The sequence below is a fragment of the Furipterus horrens genome, unplaced genomic scaffold (assembly GCF_987537825.1).
Source record: "Furipterus horrens unplaced genomic scaffold, mFurHor1.1.pri manual_scaffold_1, whole genome shotgun sequence".
Lineage (NCBI taxonomy): Eukaryota > Metazoa > Chordata > Mammalia > Chiroptera > Furipteridae > Furipterus > Furipterus horrens.
Genome location: NW_028327171.1, coordinates 23,246,636 through 23,266,917, shown reverse-complemented (window position 1 = coordinate 23,266,917; position 20,282 = coordinate 23,246,636). Strand labels below are relative to the sequence as shown.

The 20,282-nt window shown below is 39.2% G+C and overlaps 1 protein-coding gene and 1 pseudogene across 3 annotated transcripts in view; one reads left to right on the top strand and one right to left on the bottom strand.

Moving 5' to 3' along the window:
• Positions 1-20,282, bottom strand: part of KCNAB1 (potassium voltage-gated channel subfamily A regulatory beta subunit 1) — a 315,639-nt gene that overhangs the window by 172,245 nt on the left and 123,112 nt on the right. The gene's annotated exons all lie outside the window — the stretch shown is intronic.
• Positions 16,862-18,260, top strand: LOC150020764 (ruvB-like 1 pseudogene; annotated as a pseudogene).

Here is a 20,282-nt window from a genome sequence, read left to right as displayed (position 1 = left end):
AAAGGGGCAAGTGCTAGGCAAGCAGTATAGTTCCCTCTCAGACCCCTCCCCCACATATAGTGCCACAACGTGGTGAAACAGGTCACTCTGTACTGATGAATCTCTAAGGCTCTGCCTCTTACAATGTAACAGGAGCAACAGCTCTCCATGGGATGCAGAGGAAAACAAACACAGGAGCCTGTCAGGATGAGGAGACAAAGTATGGTTCAAAAGGGGGAACGGATCAAGGTTCCAGTGGGAGAACTGAGTGACGAGGGGATAGCCAACCTAACAGATGAGGAGACAGACAACCTAACAGATGCAGAATTCCAAACACTGGTGATAAAGATGCTCACAGGCCTGACAGATATGCTTGAGTATGGCAAATGCATAAGAGAAGAAGTGAAGGCTATGTTAAGCGAAACGAAGGAAAATCCACAGAAAACCAATGGTGAAGTGAAGAAAACCAGGGTTCAAATCAATGATTCGGAACATAAGGAAGAAAAAAACAGTCAACCAGTACAGAATGAAGAAACAATAATTGAAAAAAAAGAGGAGAGGCTTGGGAGCTTCTGAGACAACTTTAAACATGCCAACATCTGAATAATGAGGGTGCCAGAAGGAGAAGAGGAAGAGCAAGAAATTGAAAACTTATGTGAAAAAAATGGAGGAAAACTTCCCAAATTTTGTGAAGGAAATAGACATACAAGTCCAGGAAGTATGGAGAGTTCTGGGTGAGCTGGACCCAGAGGGGACCACACCAAGACACATCATGATTAAAATGCCAAAGGTGAAAGATACAGAGAGAATCCTAAAAGCACCAAGAGAGAAGCAGAGAGTTGCCTACAACGGGGTACCTGCCTATAAAACTATCAGCTGATTTCTCAAAAGACACTTTGCAGGCAAGAAGGGACTGGTAAGCAGTATTCAATGTGATGAAAAGCAAGGACCTGCAACCAAGATTACTCTATCATTTAGAATGGAAGGGCAGATGAAGTGCTTCCCAGACAAGGTAAATCTAAAAGAGTTCATCATCACCAAGCTATTATTATATGAAATGTCAAAGGGACTTACTTAAGAAAAAGATCAAAATTATGAACATTAAAATGACAACAGACTCATAACTATCAACAACTGAATCTAAAAAATAAAAACAAAATCCAACTAAGCAGACCAGAATAGGAACAGAATCATAGGTAGGGGGATCATTTGGAGGGTTTTCAGCTGGGAGGGGGAAGGGGGAGAAATGGGGAAATGGTGCAGGGACTAAGAAGCATAATCAGTTGGTACAAAATAGACAGGGAAGTTAAGAATAATATAGGAAAGGGTGAAGTCAAAGAACTTATACGCATGACCCATGGACATGAACTAAGGTGGGTGGGATTGCTGGAGGGAAGCGGGATACTGGGCAGAGGGGAGAAAAGGGGGGAAAAATTGGAACTACTGTAACAACACAATCAATAAAATATACTTAAAAAAAAAAGAAGATGATGATGTAGGTGGTAATTTTTCCTGCAAAGTCCCTGCTGTTTATTCCAGCTAGCTTTGTCTGAGGTGGCATATTGGCTAGAAATGGGATGGAGGTACCTGGAACTCTCAGAAAGGGAGCTATCTATAGTGGATAATGGATTGTGGTGGTATTTAAAGCCCCCCATTCTCTGAAAGAGGTATCGGAGTGGGGATTGATATTAAACAGAACACTTTTTGTCCCTTTCAGGAGGAATACTGAATCACTGCTAAGAGCTTCAGGGATTTAAATCTTTTAGCGTATCCAGAATTCAGTTTCCACTGGATTTTTCCTTTTACTTGATCTGAATGCTAATCAAAATGGACTTTTCCACTGGGCCCTAGTGAAGGATATTGCGCAGTTGAGCTGACATCCAGGTAGGGTGATGTGTGTGATTCTTTTGTGGATCCCCAAGAAATGTTTGTTTCTAATGTAAACCATGAAGCTACACAGCACTGTACCTTCAGAAATAGCTTTTACCTCCATGATCATATTTGATGTTTATAATAACCTTGAGGAAGAAGTTGAGCAGATATTATTATATACAATCAGAGATGAGAGAAGGGAGACACAGATACTTGATAGGAGTTCCCCTCATCTCCCTAGGTAGCAGAAAAGACAGGGAATGAACCAGGTTATCCTGCTTTCCAGCATCACCTCTTCCTAGGACGACACACAGAGGGAGAACAAGCAATCATGAAATAGGAGTGAGGTCACTGTCCCCATGTGGCCTGTGAGCTTTCCACCCTCCACCTAGGTCACAGAGGTGCAAAGGCAAGAGCACGTACCTTTACTGGGGCAAGTCTGTGACAGTCACTGGCATACTCAATAGCACATGCCCTGCTGCCTGCCTGAGAAAATGATCACAAGTCAATATACACAGGTTTTATTATAACTAAAATGCACTGGCCATTAGCTGGATTGAATTAGGCAAAGTTGTGGGGAGAGGCCACAATAGCAGAAGCACTGGAGTCACAGATCAGAAGCTCAAATCATGGCTCTACCACTTATTTTCCATGAGATTTAAGGCAGAGACTTCATCTCTATGAGCCTTAATTCCTCTTCTGTAAAATGGGATAAATAATTGGAGGGAAGGTGTTTTACTATTATCTTGGGCCTCAACTAGGTCATGTTACATTTGGAATAAACCCTGTTGCTACGGACTTTATTAGAAGAAGTAAATAAAATAATCCTTATGTTCTGAGATGTCAAAAAATGGCTATAGAATAAAACATTAATAAGTAAAATAGAGATTCATGCTTATACCTGGTCTCACATTTCTACTTTCTTGAGCAAAACTTCATGACCATTTAGTGTAGAGCAGCTCCCCTGCATCAGTCATATTCCTGACCTTCAAGTGTAGGCCAGGTTCCTCCCTGCCACCTTCCAACCTGAGGGGAGTCCCCACCCTTCGTCATGCCCCTGCTGGAAATAATTTTCCTTTTTGGCGACTTCATATTTTAACAAAAATCTTTATAAAGACATGGGTTTGAAGTGTTGGTAGGGTTTTAGCAGTGCTGTGGTGACTCAGGAGTACCCAGTCTTGCTCTGTGGCATACTGCCCACCCATCCCCGTGACCTCATGAGGTGCCAAAGGAGATACAATACAGGAAAAGGATTTGCCAAGATGAGCAATGAACAAATCTGCTCACTCTGCACTAGCTGGGGGTTCACTGGCAGACCGATAGTGGAACTTGGGGACTGAAAGCTGGGACACAGTCAAGAATAAAGATCTAAATGGTCTGCCTCCTCTTCAACTTAAACCTGAAATTTACCACACTATGGGAGGCTTAAGAAAATGAAAATAAGTGAAAATGCCAGCAAAAGGATTACATGACTGGCTTTCCAAATGAAAGTGGACTATTGCTTTTCCACCTAAATGGGAGAAAACAGAGCTCTGCGCCCATATGCAAAACCTTTGAACACACAGAGACCCTGCCGACTAGCAAACTGCCAGACTTGACCCAGTTTGTGTGTCCTAGAACTTGATCGATCAGATTAGTGATGCCCTCCCTGGGCAGCAGACAGTGAGCAGAGGGGCTAGAGAGATGGACCTTCCCTACTTTGAAGGGTGTGAGCACATATCACTGCGGCTTGAGCCATAACTGCTTGTGTACACATCACCTTTCAAGCAGACTGTGAGATTCCTAAGAATAGAACCTGCTATTAGCTCATACTGAACAGTGTTTGGAACAAAGAAACAGACAACACCTTGAATGTGGAACAAGGTAAAGGAAGAAAACTAGTATTTATCAAACACATGCGACATCACTAGGCTAGGTTCTCAAATCTCCCACTGTATTTTAATTCTGAGAAGAATCAGTTGAGCTAGGCATTGCTGTCCCCCTGTCACACATGAGGTTGAGTAGCTTACCTAACTAACATTATAAGTGACCTATACTAAGTGGAGAAGGTAAGGTTTGAGACCAAATCTGTCTAATGCCAAGCTGGTCTCTATAACCACATGCTGTCCTACGAGTTTCCAGACTAGGATGAAATGTAGCAATGATCATGCATGTATGACATATACATATACATATACAATGGCCATAAGGCATCCACATTACTGCATGTCTTATGACTCCACAAAGAGGGCTTCATTATTGGAGAAAGCAGTGTCCACTGGTGCCTCTAGGTTCCCAGGGGGAGGAGGGAGAAGAATGGGTAGTAGGAAAATAAATCAGAAGGAAGGGTAAGGAATAAGAGAAAAAGGAGGACTGGGGAGAAGAGAGACAAAGACAGGACAAAAGAAGAAAGTGAGGAAGAAAAAAAAGAGAAAGTAAGTCAAACTTATTATTCAGCTCTTGGACTCCAATAAGAAATGCTCTTGTCTTTCTGGGCAAATAACTCCAAAGCCACCAAGCTCCATGCTTCAAAATAGCAACTCTTCTCCCACAACACCCCCAACTTCAATATCCCCAGGTAATAATTTATTTCCAACTTATCTCACTTATATATAAGGAAACTTAATTTTTAGAAGAGGAATGTTGATCCCTTAAGGCATAAGTAAACAATTTGAATAATTTCTGTATATTTAAACGCCATATGAATTGTGTTAAATTAAATGAGATGGTAGCAAAGGCAAAAAAAAAAAGAGAGAGAGAAAAATGATGACAATAATAATAGTAATTGAAGACACTCTGATTTTTACTTGCCTACCAATTCTGTCATACTACAACAGCATTTTTGCTGGCTCCAATGCCTAGTTCTTACACTACCAGTGGCCATAAATATGTACTGTAACATAACCTACATTTATCGCAAAAATTTAGTTTTGAAATTGTGGTTCTTGGATATCATCATGTGGAACTTGCTGTTTTTAAACCTGGGTATGACTGAGCTGTGATGTATCAACTCATTGAACCCACAACCAGTTTACCTAACTGAGCTGCCCAGGTGGGTGTCCTTCCCCCCTTTCTACCCCTTGTATTTCTTTCTCAGGCTAGACCACTTGCTCAAAAATCTCCAAGAGAAGAGGATTGAGCTAAAATTGTTCCTAGAATCTCCAAAAAGCATCTCCAGGTTTATTACTGGAAATTTCAGGATCACATAAGCATAAAATCTCCTAATATTTCATCACTATAAATATCAGCAACCAAATTTCCTTAATCTCTGCCATCCTGAACATATAAAACCCATGGATCCTCAGAATTAAGTTCCAAATTTTCATCCAGTTTCTGTCCAGTTTTAGTTTGTAGAAGAGCTTAAAAGAATTTTGGTTGTTGCTCCTATGGTTTACGAAACTAATTCAACACCAGCCAAGATTATTTTAGCACATGGTTAGTAGTATTGTTAGTTTATATATTTTCTGGATTATAAAAATTAAATCAGACAAATATTAGAGTTCCTTGGTTGTAACCAATGTTTCTGATATTTTTCTCCCAAGTAAATAACCACAAATCAGTCTCATAAAAGCGATATTTCACAGTAAAATGTAAGATGCACAACGTTGGCCAAAGAGATGTTAAGCTATAATTTTCATATCTGTGTAATGAAAAAAGAATCCCAAAAAACAAACAAACCAACAAAAAATACCACATGGCTTTATACATCCCACAGATCATTCTTTAAAAAAAAAAAAGAATTTGTGCTCTTACCTAAGTACAAGTCTGATTCATTAGCTAATATTTACTAATAGGATTAGGTTATAAAATACCAAATAACAGGTGAAATGCTGACAGTGGAAAAAAAACAGAAACAAAAATGGAAGCTCTTCCTTGAGGTATCTTGGCATTAGCTGAAAGTGACATGTTCCAAAGTCTAGAAATCGTAACTCAACTATTCCTTCCCTCGAGGAATATCCAGAATGTCTGGATATTTAACAAATTGTTTTGAGAATGCCCTGTGTACTAGGCAATGTTTTAGAAATAAATAGAGCTGTAGCTTCAATTTCAAGGAACTCGCAGTTTGGGGGAAACCAGACACGTATATGAATAATTTAACACCGTGCGAGGATAATGGAGGTGTCATGCAGTAAGTGTTGTAATCGATGTGTGTATAAAATAAAGTGGTGACTCAAAACCACCATTCTTGGATAGAGGCAGAGGGAAAAGCAAGTCATGATGGAGGTAAGGGGGAGAGGTGTGTAAACCCCAATAGAAGGAGGAAGCAGGGACAGGGTCTCAAGGTATACGGAAAAGTTTTCTAGGTGAAAACAAGAATAAGGGAGAGGGCATCCTGGGATGAGATGAAGGAATGGCAAAGGAAAGGCCACAGCAGTACGGAAAAGAACAATGGCAGAGAATCTACCAGAACCTGAAGACGAGGCTCCAGACAACAGCAGGAGTGAGCTGTGGAGAGCTCTTTCCATCCCACACAGACACTGGGGTTTTATCCTTTAAGAGTGGAAGTAACATGATTGGATTTTCTTCTGGAAGCAGAAGTTGGCAATTGTGTGATTTTGCAGCAGTCTCTAGCATGGATCTGGAGAAGAGGCCAAGGCTGGAGTTAGGGAAATGACCAGAAGGGAAGTGTATAATCCCAGAAATAAGAAAGTCTGGAAGTTGGGAGAATTCAGACAGAATTGAGGTTCAGGCTAAGTTCACGTGCAAGTGAACATGATCCACAGTGAATTCTGATGGGTGTAGTGTGGAGGGTCTCAAGTCCCAGAAAAGGATGAGTGCAGGGGTTGAGTTGTGAATAAGGCCAAAATGCGAAACTAGGGACCATGATTTCTGGCTAAGGTTAACTTCTATTTATATGAGAAAAAAGCCAAAGTTAAATAAAAATTAATTGAACTAACATTTATTGGGTAGCTTTAAGATGCTATGTACTGTGTTGGGCAACACCGTACATACACCTTTTCTCTCTTAACCTTCATAATAACTATGATGCACAGGTATGGGTGTCCTTACTTTCACAGATGCAGAAACTGGGGCTCAGATCAAATAACTGGTCTGAAGCTTCACAATTCACAAGGATAAAGCAGAGTTTTGTTCCCAGGTCTGTGAGACTCTGAACACATGTTGCAAGAGATACAAAATAAGGAGGTGGCCCTTCCACTGGCCTTGGTGCTGAGGAGCCCGCAACATCATTCTGTCAACAAATATCATTCGTCAAAATGCTCAGAGCCCGGGAGATGAGTCAGGAGGGCAGAGAAGGCTACTTATTGAGGGGGTAGTTAGTCCACTTGGCTCTGTATCTCTATCTCTCTGACCCTGTGCTGACGGAAGTGGGGATGTTCTTTTTCTTCTAAGACAAAGGGAGAAACGCACTTGCTGCACCAGAAAAAAAAATTCCAGAGGGATCAAGAACTTAAATGTAAAACAATGACACTTAAGAGGTTTAGAAGGAACTTCAGGATTTGAAAAAATAATCCAGAAGGCCTTTCAAAGCATGACACAAATGCCTACAGAAAGCATGACTACATAAAAACTACACATTTCTGAAAAAGTGTGATTTGCCTCCCACCTGATATATAAAAAGATAATGTTCTTAATAAATAATAAAGAATTCTAATACATCAATATTAAAATGCCAACAATCCAAATGAAAAAATGAACACATTCACAGAAAGTTGAAAAAAAAAGAAACACAAATGAATTTTAAATATGTGAAAAGATGTAAATTTTTTAAAAATAATTTATTTATTTATTTGTTTACTTATTTTATTTTTAGAGAGAGGGGAAAGGAGAAAGAGAGGGAGAGAAACATCTCTGTGTGGTTGCCTCTCACTCACGCCCCCAACTGGGGACCTGACGTGCAACCTAGTAATGTGCCCTGACTGGGAATCGAACCAGAGACACTTGGCTCGCAGGCCAATGCTCAATCCATTGAGCCACAGCAGTCAGGGCTAAAAGATATAAATTTAAAAACTTCATTGTGATACCAGATTAGCCTATCAGATTAGCAAAGCCTAGAAGTTTGATACTACTCTTCATTACTAGGGTATGGGAAGCATGCATTCTCAAACATTATCAGGAATGTATTACAAAGCTATCTTATTACAGAGTGATTTGCAAGTATGCATGAAAATTTTAAATGGACATTTCCACGGAATCTCACGTCTAGAGATTTTTCCTATAAATATTCCTACATATAAAAATGTATGCATCATGGTGTTCTGTGAAGCTATGTGTATGTGTGCAGAAAAGAACTAGGAACAATTTAAAAATTCATTGATAGGGTCTCTCTAAGTCAATTATAGTATAGCTAAACAGAGAATATTCTATTAAAATGAATGAGGCAGATGCATACTGATGTGACCTTATTTCCAAGATATATTTTAAAGGGAAAAGGCAAGATGAAGAACAATGTATACAATATATCATTATTTTATAAGGAAAAAAGTATATGCACTTATGTGCGTATTGTGTACCTGTGTATACTCGTATATGCATGGACTGTTAAAATGTATAGAAAGCTGTCCAAGGTGGAGGAACTAAGGAGGTGAGGGAATGAGATTTACTTATCACTCTGTACCTTTTTTTACTGTTTGAAATTTTTTTCCACTGTGTGCATTTAGTTTCTCTTTCTAAACAAAAGGAGTAGAGCAAAGAAGGGCAAAGGGAGTGAGAAATGAGGCACACATAAGAGAGACAGCAGTGCAGGGACACTGCCCCAACAGATTTTAGCTCTATCCCCATTTTATTTCAGGCCCATTTCAAGGCTCCTTGAGGCTTTACACTGTTAAGATAAACTTCTTAACACCTGGCTAAGGAACCAAGGAAAGATAAGAAGAAATTTTGAGAACTGTTTTACACTTTAGGTTCTGACCAAATTTGGTTATAGAAACTTAGAAATGAACAATGGATCATAAAATCCAGAGGAAGTCACAAATCACATGCAGTATTGTGCTGTTATTTGCCTTAAAGCAGTTTTCATAACAATCAAACACTATTTCATTACTGCCTTTAAATTTTTTTAAATGGGTTGGTATCACAATGGTCATATTTTCCAAAAGAAGGATCAAGCCCCTTGATCTGACCATGGTCTGAGTACCAGATGGAAATCACTGCAATTCTGCGGGGTGTGTGTGTAGTTTACTGAGGATAGAGGCCTCAGCCACATTCTCCAGTGTGGATGCAGAAACATGCTCTGCGGACCATCACAAATACTGGTTGGAACCAACCCACACACTAGGGGGCGCACTATCCACTACAGACCAGTTCTCAGTAGTAAAAATACAGCACAGTTAGACGGATAAACATGGTTACAATTGAGCTAGTTAAAGGGATATAAAGAATATACAGGATTCTTGATGATAAAAAGAAATGGAAGACTAAACTTTCTGACAACTGTTTGGTGAAGGAGTGGGAATCTTGTGTGAGAGCAAAAAAAACTTGGCATCAAACTATGCTTGACCTTTATCATCATATATAATAAGTTGCATTAGTGTTTCATATACCATTCAAATAAAGGAATGTCCACAGTCTCTAATTAAGAATCCAAACACATAAAACCCAGAACAACCTTTTTTTAAACCAACTCATTTTAATTACAAAATCCATATAGTTCTTATGGCTTTTTTAAAAAAAATAAAATTTGTTAAAGAGATGTAACTGATTAGGAGTAAGCTGAGTTAGAGTGCATATTTACATGCACTGAATTAGAGAAGGGCTGTAAGGAAGTTCTCTTGCATTCCAGCCTTCCACCCTGAGCTCAGGCACATTCTGACAGGAGTGGAGAGAATTTCCAGACCACTGCTGACTTCTGTGTTGACAAAGATCCTCCCCCTTCTCTTAGTGGTTGTCTGGCTCATCCCAGCAGGTCTCAGAACATAAGACCCGGGAAAATTTGACTTTCTGCTGCCAAAACTTGTTCCATGGGGAATTTACCAACGCTAGGGTTTTCCAGATGTTGAGATTTTAAGTACCAGTAAATATTCTAAAAAAATTTTGGGAACTGGACATAAAGTTGCTAACTTTTTATTTTGCCATGTTAGGACCTCCACAAACATGCAAACAAAATGCCCACCACCATCTGCTAATCAGCAGGTTTTCATACATTAAAGAAAGCTTTTTAATACTACAAAAAAGTGAAAGAAAATACTAAATTCTACTTTAAAAACTATATGCTCTCATTTCTGTAAAATTGAGTATGTGTCTATATGTAAAAACATTTTACAATAGTAAGAAGGATAAAGGAGTATTCTTTTATACAGACTGGCTAGATTAAAATAAAATCTCACTCTGTTCTAATTTTTCTCATTCTGTTATGTACTGTTGACACTGTCTCCCTGAACCGGTCCCTACAGGGACCTCTGTTGGATGATCAGGTCCCTACTAATCTGCAAATACTCACCTGTTTCTTCCCTTTTCTCTAGCTATCGCTGAATACCACTCCTATGCAGGACTGCATTGCCCATTATTAGACTGGCTAGGGGACAAATGGGGCTAAGTGTTCAGAAAAGAATCTCAGGATAGTTTTAAAGAACGGGCTGGGAGATGTTTGTTTGCAAAGCCAAGCCAATCACTTCAAGGCTTCTAAGAGCAGGTCTCCAGAGCCCCACTCCGTGTATGACAGGCCCCTCTGCAGCGGTGCCAACAATCTTCCTGGACTAAAGTGATAGCTGAACTCAAGAAGAAGAGAAGGAGGTTCAGTCTCCCTGCATTTTCTTTAAAAACAGCTTTAGTAACAGATAAGGGGCACACTCTAAAAGAGGAACACCACAATAGTAACCTAGAGGTAAGAATGTTAGGGGTTTTGCTCCAAAACCTGAAAAGCCTGGAAGCTTTGAGAAGGCCCGTGGTGTGTCCTCGGAGCACAGAAGCAGGTGAGCCGAGGTCAACCAAAAGATCTAAAGGATCATGAAAAAGGCATGAGACTGCAGATGACGCTGCGAACACTTGTTCACTCAGCAGAGGTTTTCCCTGTGTCAGACATTGTCTTAGGGGAGTGATAAAAGAATGGTCATGGCTTGGGGCAGGTGATGTAATGTGGCTGGTGACAACCAGGAGTAAAACTTCTCAGCTCTCCTTTTGAGCCCATCTTTCTCCTTTAAGAACAATGTTCTCACGGTGAAAATGTCAGAAGCAATTGCTCATAGTGGAACTGAGACCCAGCATTGAAGGCAAAAAAAAAAAAAAAAAACCCAGCCCTTAGGGCTGTATTTAAAAGTTCTGTTGGTGGACTTCTGAGTCATCATATATGAGTTTAGTAACCCAGACTCTAGAACCTGCCAAGGTCTGGGAGACATCTTTGTGAGCAGAAGTGCCTGAAGGACAGACACAGGCAAATGCTGCCCTGACTTTTTTAAATGGGAAAAAATGAGCCTTGGAAATTACACTGATAGGTCAGATGCTGATTCCTGGACCAATGATATGCATTTAACAGAAAAAGTGGTGATAATTCATAATTAGCCACCAGCATGGATAAGCAATAGAAAAATAGTTCTATTTTCTCACTTTCCATTGTTTTACTACAAAAGTGTGGCAGATGGGATATTTTACAAGAAAGCAAGTTTTAAAATTTTTCAGTAACTATTTCAGAGTCTCATTTGCAGAACATGTGATCTAATTATATTTGAGGAAAGTCAATGAAATTTCATGATTTCAAAGTCATTTTGCAATTAAATCTTTGTCTCATTCAGGATTCCTTTCTCTATTCACCTCCTTTTGCCTGGAGTTGTTTATAAACTGTAGGTTTATATAAATTCTAGTGTTGAATGATGAACGGCATTCGTTTTTATACCTTACTCTAGCCTAGTTTGTAACCCTCCCTTGAAATGTAGAATTGACTGAAGATAATCAAAGGATGGATTCCTCAATGTTCACATCTGCTGAAAGTTTCTGGTCTGGTCCACTTCAGCTGTCTTCTAATGGATAGTCCACTCTCTTCTCCTATGTCCCCTCTTTGTAAAGGTGAGATGGCTTCATCTTTCAGCTCTCTTTCTCTTTCCCAGGGATATTCACAGTTTACTTAGGACTAAATTCGTAGATTAGAGAAATGATATCAATATAAAACACTTTCATTCCAATAAGGCAAAGACTCACCAGATGGACTACAGAGTCAAGTGATTTTGTTGGTGACTGAACGACTTGCTCGAAGCTTATTCAATTATAGACCAGTCTCTCCCTGGGACATCTTTAATGCTATGCAACATAATTTCATTCCATACTGCATTCCGTTCAATAACTCCATGAATGATTTTGCTAAGAACAGACAATGTGATTACATGCATTGAATTTGTAGTTGGCCCCACAGCTAGGAAGGACACACTAGCTACAACAATGGGCCAAGATTAACTTGATGAAACTCAACTCAATAATAATTGTATCTTGCAGTTATATTTACTATAATAATGGCATAACTATAGGAGAGAGGTGACCCAGCTGAATAATAAAGGAACATCAAGTTCATATCCTAGAAGACTTAACCATAATCATAATATGCACCAACAATGAGAGATGAGAGTTGGAATATCTAGTGGGTTTAAGGCCATGTTGATAAAAGATCAGTGTCCATAAGAAGCATTTATCTTATTATAGTTTGTCCCAGAAAATAGCATTTCCTTCCATTCAACCTCCAAGTATTTTAGTTCCTCTTCCAAAACAGGTCATAGCTCTTCACTGCCTCCAGAACAAAGCTCAAACTCTTTTCTTTTTAAGGAATACTGTGCCCTTCACTACCTACTCCAGCTACCCAGCCTCATTTACCATTGTTCATGTTTCCTAATCTCTGTCCCATTCCAAACCACAGCCTACTTCCTCTACATGCTTTGTTGTGCGTTTGTTTATTTGTCTAGGTCATCCTTGTCTAAATTTTCACCGCTGCTTTAAGGTATTGGAAAGTGTGGATGGGAAGATTTTTAGGGTGGTGGTAAGTGTGGGGAACAGAATTCCATGGAGTCAGGAGCTAGACAGCATGAAGACACAGATGAAAGTGGCAGGCAGAGATCAGAAGTGTATAGAATTGAGGAAGTCCATGTGTTGAGAGGGTGCCAAACAGAGACATCAAAGCTTTGGTAGTCAAAAATTTGAAGCGAGAGGTAATTGGGAAAGAAGGAAGAGGCCACCTACCTCAGATGCTTGTCTCCTTTATTTTAATCATCTCCCCAAACCTTTTTGATCTTTATTTCCTCTATCTCTCATGATGCCAAGAGAGAACTGACCATTCTCTTACCTATGGCAACTCTACCCTGAATATTCCTCCATTAGATTCTATACGACCCAGATTTTCAATTATTTGTTTATATTTCCAATTCTCATACAGGACTGAAGATGGGGTCGTCATTTACCTGTGTGATCCCAGAGTCTAGTTCATAGTACTGCACCTGTGTTAGTACCACAGTATTTGTACATAGTAAACACTACATATTCATATGCATACACACATATATGCATAATATATGTTTAATAAATTAATGGTGTTTCTAACATGTTAAATCTTAGTGAAAATCATATTTGTCAAAGTATCATGCTAATATTAACATACAGGAATTAGTGCTTCCTGATCCATCTCATTTTGAGAACATCATTTAAAAAAATACATTATCAAGTAGAAAATGTTTTTCAGTCTATGTTCTGAGTTATATCTGCTCAAAGGCAAGGCATTTGTATCATATGGTGTTGCCATGTGCATTTCTGCCTACCTAGAGCTGATCTGGGCAAAGTGTAAGTCTTCCACTGAGAAGGAAATAAAGCACCTTTTAACACAAAACCCTTCCACTGTCTTTCAAATCTTGACTATGTGAGTGGGCTGAATCTCTACCATGAATACATGCTATTTTATTATTGCTCTTACATTTGCCTTTACCAGATTTTTTAAATATGCTCAATTTGGTAGAGTAAATTTTGAAAAGTATTATGCCTAACTTAGACACAGAGAGATTCACGGTGGGCATTCTTGTCAATTGTCTAACTACTTTGCTTTTCAGAGTATGGAGTCTGAATTACAACATGATAAACGTTCTTTCTACTCTTGAAACTAATAAGGGTTAGTCACTCATTTATTCTATAAATACCTATTGAGTGCCCACAGGTATTAGCTACCCTTCAAGGTGCTGAGACTACATCAAGCAACAGAATGGACAACATCCTGCCTTTAAGGGCCTTATCTAGTTGGAGGAGAGAAAAAGAAACAATTAAATAAACATATAATATTATACCAAGTAATAAATGCTATAAAGAAAATAAAGGGAGCAAGGGAATAGAACATTACAGCAACTGCTATTTCAGATAGTGTTCCCAGACAAGACCACAAGGAGGAGGCAGTATCTGAACAGAGAACTGAGTGATGTGAGGGAGGGAGGCATGTTAATAGCTGGGGTGGGAGCATTCCATGTTGAGGAAATAGGAAGTACAAAACAAAAAGAAACAAATGAACAGACTAGGTAGGGAAGGGAGAACAGTGTAAAGCCCCACGCTTGTAGATGGCAAGGAACATGGGAGGAGTGATGACTCCAACAGGCATCAGCGTCTTTCTTTCCTTGCAGGAGAAAGAGCATCTTGGTCAGCGAATCTGTCAGCCCCAATTTCTGCCCTCCGGGAGAACTGCCCTGTGAACAGCCCCATGGTGACAGCAAGTCCTCATCTGCTGGTGTCAGCAAATAAGGCAGATCCTTCTGTCTTCCCTCACTTTGCATTCTGGTCTGGGATTTCCTTGAAGAGCTCACACTTCTGTTGTACTGGCTTGAGTCAATGGACACCTCTATTTATCAGGCCCAGAGCTTTCCTGTTAATAGAATTTATGAGAACCTTAGTTGTCTGACATTTTCCTTCCTGGGAATTCAGTTAACTAAACCAAAATCTAAGATAAGAGTATGTTAGATTCACTGCATTATGAAAGAAAAACGGCAAAAAGGCTATGCTCAGGGGTCTGTCCTCTACCTGACCTTTCACACATGACTACCTTTCTATCTAAACAAGTCCACCCCCTGTACCGTATGTAGTCTGATCGGTGCTGGGTAGGGCTCTTCCCAAACAATTCACAGCGTGGTCTTTCTTGGTGAAGTGGCTAATTTCAATCTCACTTTCTGTAATGGCTAAATAAGCTTCTATCAGAATGATCCTCCTGAAGATAACAACTACAAATGCTGGACAAAATATTAAGAAACAATTACCTGAAGGCACTGAACAAAACCAAAAGAAGAAAGATTCTGGAGAGTGCTGGGAGAAAGAATCTGCTACGTGCCCCTGCATGATCTTTCTGGATAGGCCTAGGATATAAGAACTTGACTGCTTCTAACCTGGGCCATTAATCAGGGTTGGATTTGCAGTAAACAATCTTGAGGGATCATATAGGCCTCCCTAAGGGACCAAGAACAGGCTGGTTAACTGCTTAATATAAAAGGGAGGTAGTTTCCCTGAGCTCAGTGTTCCTCTCCTGTAATGCAACCCTCTGGGTTGCAGGCATCCATCTGGGCTCATGGAGCAATCCATGTGGGCCTTGGGGGCAAGAGAAATTAATGCTAGCATGTTGATACTCATGATGCTTGCTGTGCCATAGATAATAAAGCCCACATTTATGACCCATGAAATATTGGCAGACTTATTTGTACAGAGGGTAGAATCAAATCCCGGACCTGACAGAAGGGAGCTGACACTTGAGAGAAAGGAATGGCTCCGGATGGATTTCCCATGTTCTTGATTTCTGGTCTGACAGCAGTTCTCAGTCTATGTCACGTGGCGTGGCTGTGACTCTGACAGAAAGTGTTCAGTCTTTCTTGCTTAGAGAATTAGAGGGTAGGGTTTGGGACAAACACAGCCACTGGAAAGGGAGAAATAAATCACAGAAATGAGAGAGCCAGAGAGAGGAACTATAAGTTCTGTGCATTAATTCTGTTCAAATCTCTGGCTCACCTCTGAACCATGCATTTACAAGGCAAACTCTAAATGGCCAAAGAGCGACTAAAAGTTCAGTAATGAGACTGCAATTCTTGCCCAAGAGACAGAATTTGCACTTTGAATTCAACCAAGTTACTTGTGTGTGATAGCAACAAAAACTCCTTGGAGAACTATAATAGCATTCAGAGTCTTTAGAACACAACATTTACAATATATAGAATATAATTTAAAATCACTCAGCTTACAAAGAAGCAGGAAAATAAGACCCATTCTCAAGATAAAAAAAAAAAAAAAAACAACCAACAGAGACTAACACCGAGATAACCAAAATATTGGAATTTTCAGACAGAATTTTAAAGCAGTAATTGTAACTTTACTCAAGGATGGGAAGGAAAATATGCTCATACTGAAGAAAAGGAAATTTGAGTTGATAGATAGAAGCCATGTATTTTTATAAGATGCACATTCCAGAATTAAATTATACAATGTATGGAAAAGTGTTCACTAGAGGGACTTATGAGAATGAAGATAATAAAGGAAAAACTCAAACTTGGGGCTAAATAAAAATTACCAAATTAAAATTAGAAAAAATTTAAAGACATAATCAGACTCTCAAGAACTTGAGAGATAATATTCAAAAGTCTAACATATAGATTAATTGAAGGTGAGAGAAAATATACTTTAAAAAATAATGACAGAGAATTTCCTAAATGCGGTGATGACATTCATTTATAGATCCAAGAAGGTCAGCACACCCAAAGCAGGATAAATGCAAAGAAAAACCATCACTAGGCACATTAGAGTCAAATTGCTTTAAAGAAAGACCAAAGGTATAGAGAAAAATTTGAGTGCCACTAAAGACATATGACATATATTGACAGGGAAACAATAATTTAAGTCAACTAATTTTCCAGTAGAAACTATAGTGGCAAGATGTAGAATAATATTTGCAAATTATTAGGATAGGGGATTCAATCCAGAATTCTATATCCTGAAAAAACAGACAAAATAAAAACTTTTTTTTTTCTGATTAAAAAAACTAAGAAAATTTATCACTAGCAGATCTTTAGTATAAGAAATGGCAAAGGAGGGTCCTGGGTGTGAGTTACTCGCTCCTGGTTCTCCAAACTTGGTTCCAGACATCTGCAAGATGAAGATAGAGGAGGTGCAGAGCACCACGAAGACTCAGCGCATTGCCTCCCACAGCCACGTGAAGGGACTGGGGCTGGACGAGTCTGGCTTGGCCAAGCAGGCGGCCTCCGGGCTTGTGGGCCAGGAGAATGCGCAAGAGGCATGTGGTGTGATAGTAGAATTAATCAAAAGCAAGAAAATGGCTGGAAGAGCCGTCTTGTTGGCAGGACCTCCTGGAACTGGCAAGACAGCTCTAGCTCTCGCTACTGTCAGGACCTGGGTAGTAAGGTGCCTTTCTGCCCCATGGTGGGGAGTGAAGTTTACTCTACGGAGATCAAGAAGACAGAAGTGCTGATGGAGAACTTCCGCGGGGCCACTGGGCTGCGGATTAAGGAAACCAAGGAGGTTTATGAAGGTGAAGTCACAGAGCTAACTCCATGTGAGACAAAGAACCCTATGGGGGGATACGGTAAAACCATTAGCCATGTAATCATAGGCCTCAAAACAGCCAAAGGAACTAAGCAATTGAAACTGGACCCCAGCATTTTTGAAAGTTTGCAGAAAAAGCAAGTAGAGGCTGGAGATGTGATTTACATTGAAGCCAACAGTGGAGCGGTAAAGAGGCAAGGCCGGTGTGATACCTATGCCACAGAATTCGACCTTGAAGCTGAAGACTATGTGTCCTTGCCAAAGGGAGATGTGCACAAGAAGAAAGAAATCATCCAGGATGTGACCTTGCATGACTTGGATGTGGCCAATGCCCGGCCCCAGGGGGAACAAGACATCTTGTCTATGATGGGCCAGTTGATGAAGCCAAAGAAGACAGAAATCACAGACAAACTTTGAGGGGAGATTAACAAGGTGGTGAACAAATACATCGATCAGGGCATTGCTGAGCTGGTTCCAAGTGTGTTATTTGTTGATGAGGTCCACATGCTGGACATCAAGTGTTTCACCTACCTACATCAGGCCCTGGAATCTTCTATTGCCCCCATCGTCATCTTTGCATCAAACTGAGGCAACTGTGTCATCAGAGGCACTGAGGATATCATCTCTCCTTATGGCATCCCTCTTGACCTTTTGGATCGAGTGATGATCATTTGGACCATGTTGTACACTCCGCAGGAAATGAAACAGATCATTAAAATCCATGCCCAGACAGAGGGAATCAACATTAGTAAGGAAGCGCTGAACCACCGGGGGGAGATTGGTACCAAGAACACTTTGAGGTACTCGGTGCAACTGCTGACCCCCGCCAACTTGCTTGCTAAGATCAATGGGAAGGACAGCATTGAGAAAGAGCATGTTGAGGAGATCAGTGAGCTCTTCTATGATGCCAAGTCATTGGCCAAAATCCTGGCTGACCAGCAGGACAAGTACATGAAGTGAGCCTTTTTGTAAAGAGAGACTTTTGTCATGCCTGGACCTGGGTACAGCCTGCAGATACAAGGTTTACACCTGGCCTTTGGATTCTGTTCCAACTCAGACCTGGTTAGCAGCAAGTTCAGTGTACTTTGTTTCCTTTTTAAATTATTGCAATTTCTCTCGTTGTTTTGAAGGAACCCTGCCTCATCTCACACGTTTTCTAATAAATCCTTATATGATGTTTTGATGACAAAAAAAACAAAAAAAGAAATGGCAAAGGAGAGTCTGCAGATAGAAAGAAAATAATACTGGATAGAAAACCTTCAGGAAGAAATAAAGAGCATTGGAAATGGTAAATACGTGAGTAAATGCAAAAGACTTTTTTTTCTCTTAATTTCTTTAAAATGCCTTTGAATCTATAAAGTAAAAAGTATAACATTGTTATGAGGGTTTAAAACATCTATAATCTAAAGGGTGTGGGGTGGCTGTAAATAGATTTATATGTTTGCAAATTTCTACATTCAATATGCCATGTTAAAATTATAACTCTAAGTAGACTGTAACCACTGAAATAATGTAAAGTGGTATAGCTAAAAGGCAATAGATAAGCCAAAATGCACTTATATTATGAAATTTTTTAATGCCAAAATAAGACAGCAAAGAAGAATAAGGATTTAAAAAAAACAGAAAAGACAAACAGAAAACATAATCCAAACATAAATCCCACATTATCAACAATTACATTAAATGTTAATAGACTAAACACTCCAACTGAAAGCCAGAGGACATTAGAACAGATAGAAAAGCAAGATCCAAATATATACTGTCTTCAGGAGACGCACTTTATATAGAAAGGTAGATTGAAAGTAAATGGATGGAAAAAGCTATACCATGCCAACAGTAAGAAGAACGCTGAGTGGCTATGTTAATACCAGATAAAGTAGACTTTAGGACAAAGAGTATTGTCAGAAATAAAGTGACACATTTTATAGTGATATAAACGTTAATTAAACAGGAAGATAGAACAATTATGATTGTATACATCCTAATAACAGAGCTCCAAAATATATGAGACAAAAATTGAAAAAATTAAACAGAAAAATAAACAATTCCATTTTCAGCAACTAATAGAACAAGTAGACAAAAAAAAATATCGTTAAAAAACCTGGTATCCAACTCAGGGGAGAAGTGTCTATTCTGTGGTTGTTTTCCTTGGAGTCCCATGAGATTCTAATCATTCAAGGTCCATTACATTAGGGATATCCTTTAGTAAACCCCATCTTACGTGACGCCATGTAAGGGGGCCTTCGTTTTGTGCAAATTTAAAAACCTAGCTAGTACTCATCTGGCACCACACATAAATTGTTATTGACTTGAAATGTCAGGGAGATCACGTCATAAAGTATGATTGTCTACCACTATGCTTTACACCTGAAACTAATACAAAATAATATTGAATGTAAGCTGCAATGGATAAATAAAATTTAAAAAGTGAAAAAAACTAATTAGGCCAAAGTTATTAATAAAATCCAGGCTCTGCTCAACTTACTAGCTTTAGTAATTGGTATTATAATTTTAATTTGGTGAAAACCTTAATTTACAGATTCAAGAAGGTAAGCAAATCCAAGCATGATAAATACAAAGAAAACCATCCATAGGCACATTATAGTCAAACTGCTGAAATCCAAATATGTTACAGAGAAAAACTTGAATGAGCCAAAGACACATGACACATATTTCAGACTTTTATGTTATACTGCAACCTGACATTCCTTAATGTAGAAACATCACACTTAAAAAGTATGGCATTACTTAATATATTTTTTTAATGTGGAACAACTATTCAAAGGAAAGCAAGGAAAGTTATTTTCTTTATTTAATTTCTGAATCTTTATGAAATGCATTAAATAATAGTATCTACTTTTTCTTTCTAGATCTATCAGGTACATTTATTTTTAAGAGACTTGTAAGAGACATATGCTTATCAATAAAGTATAACAATACAACAGTGGCATGATATCATAGTTTATAAGTGAGAATGGACACTAACTAGGACTAGACCCACACTTGCTGCA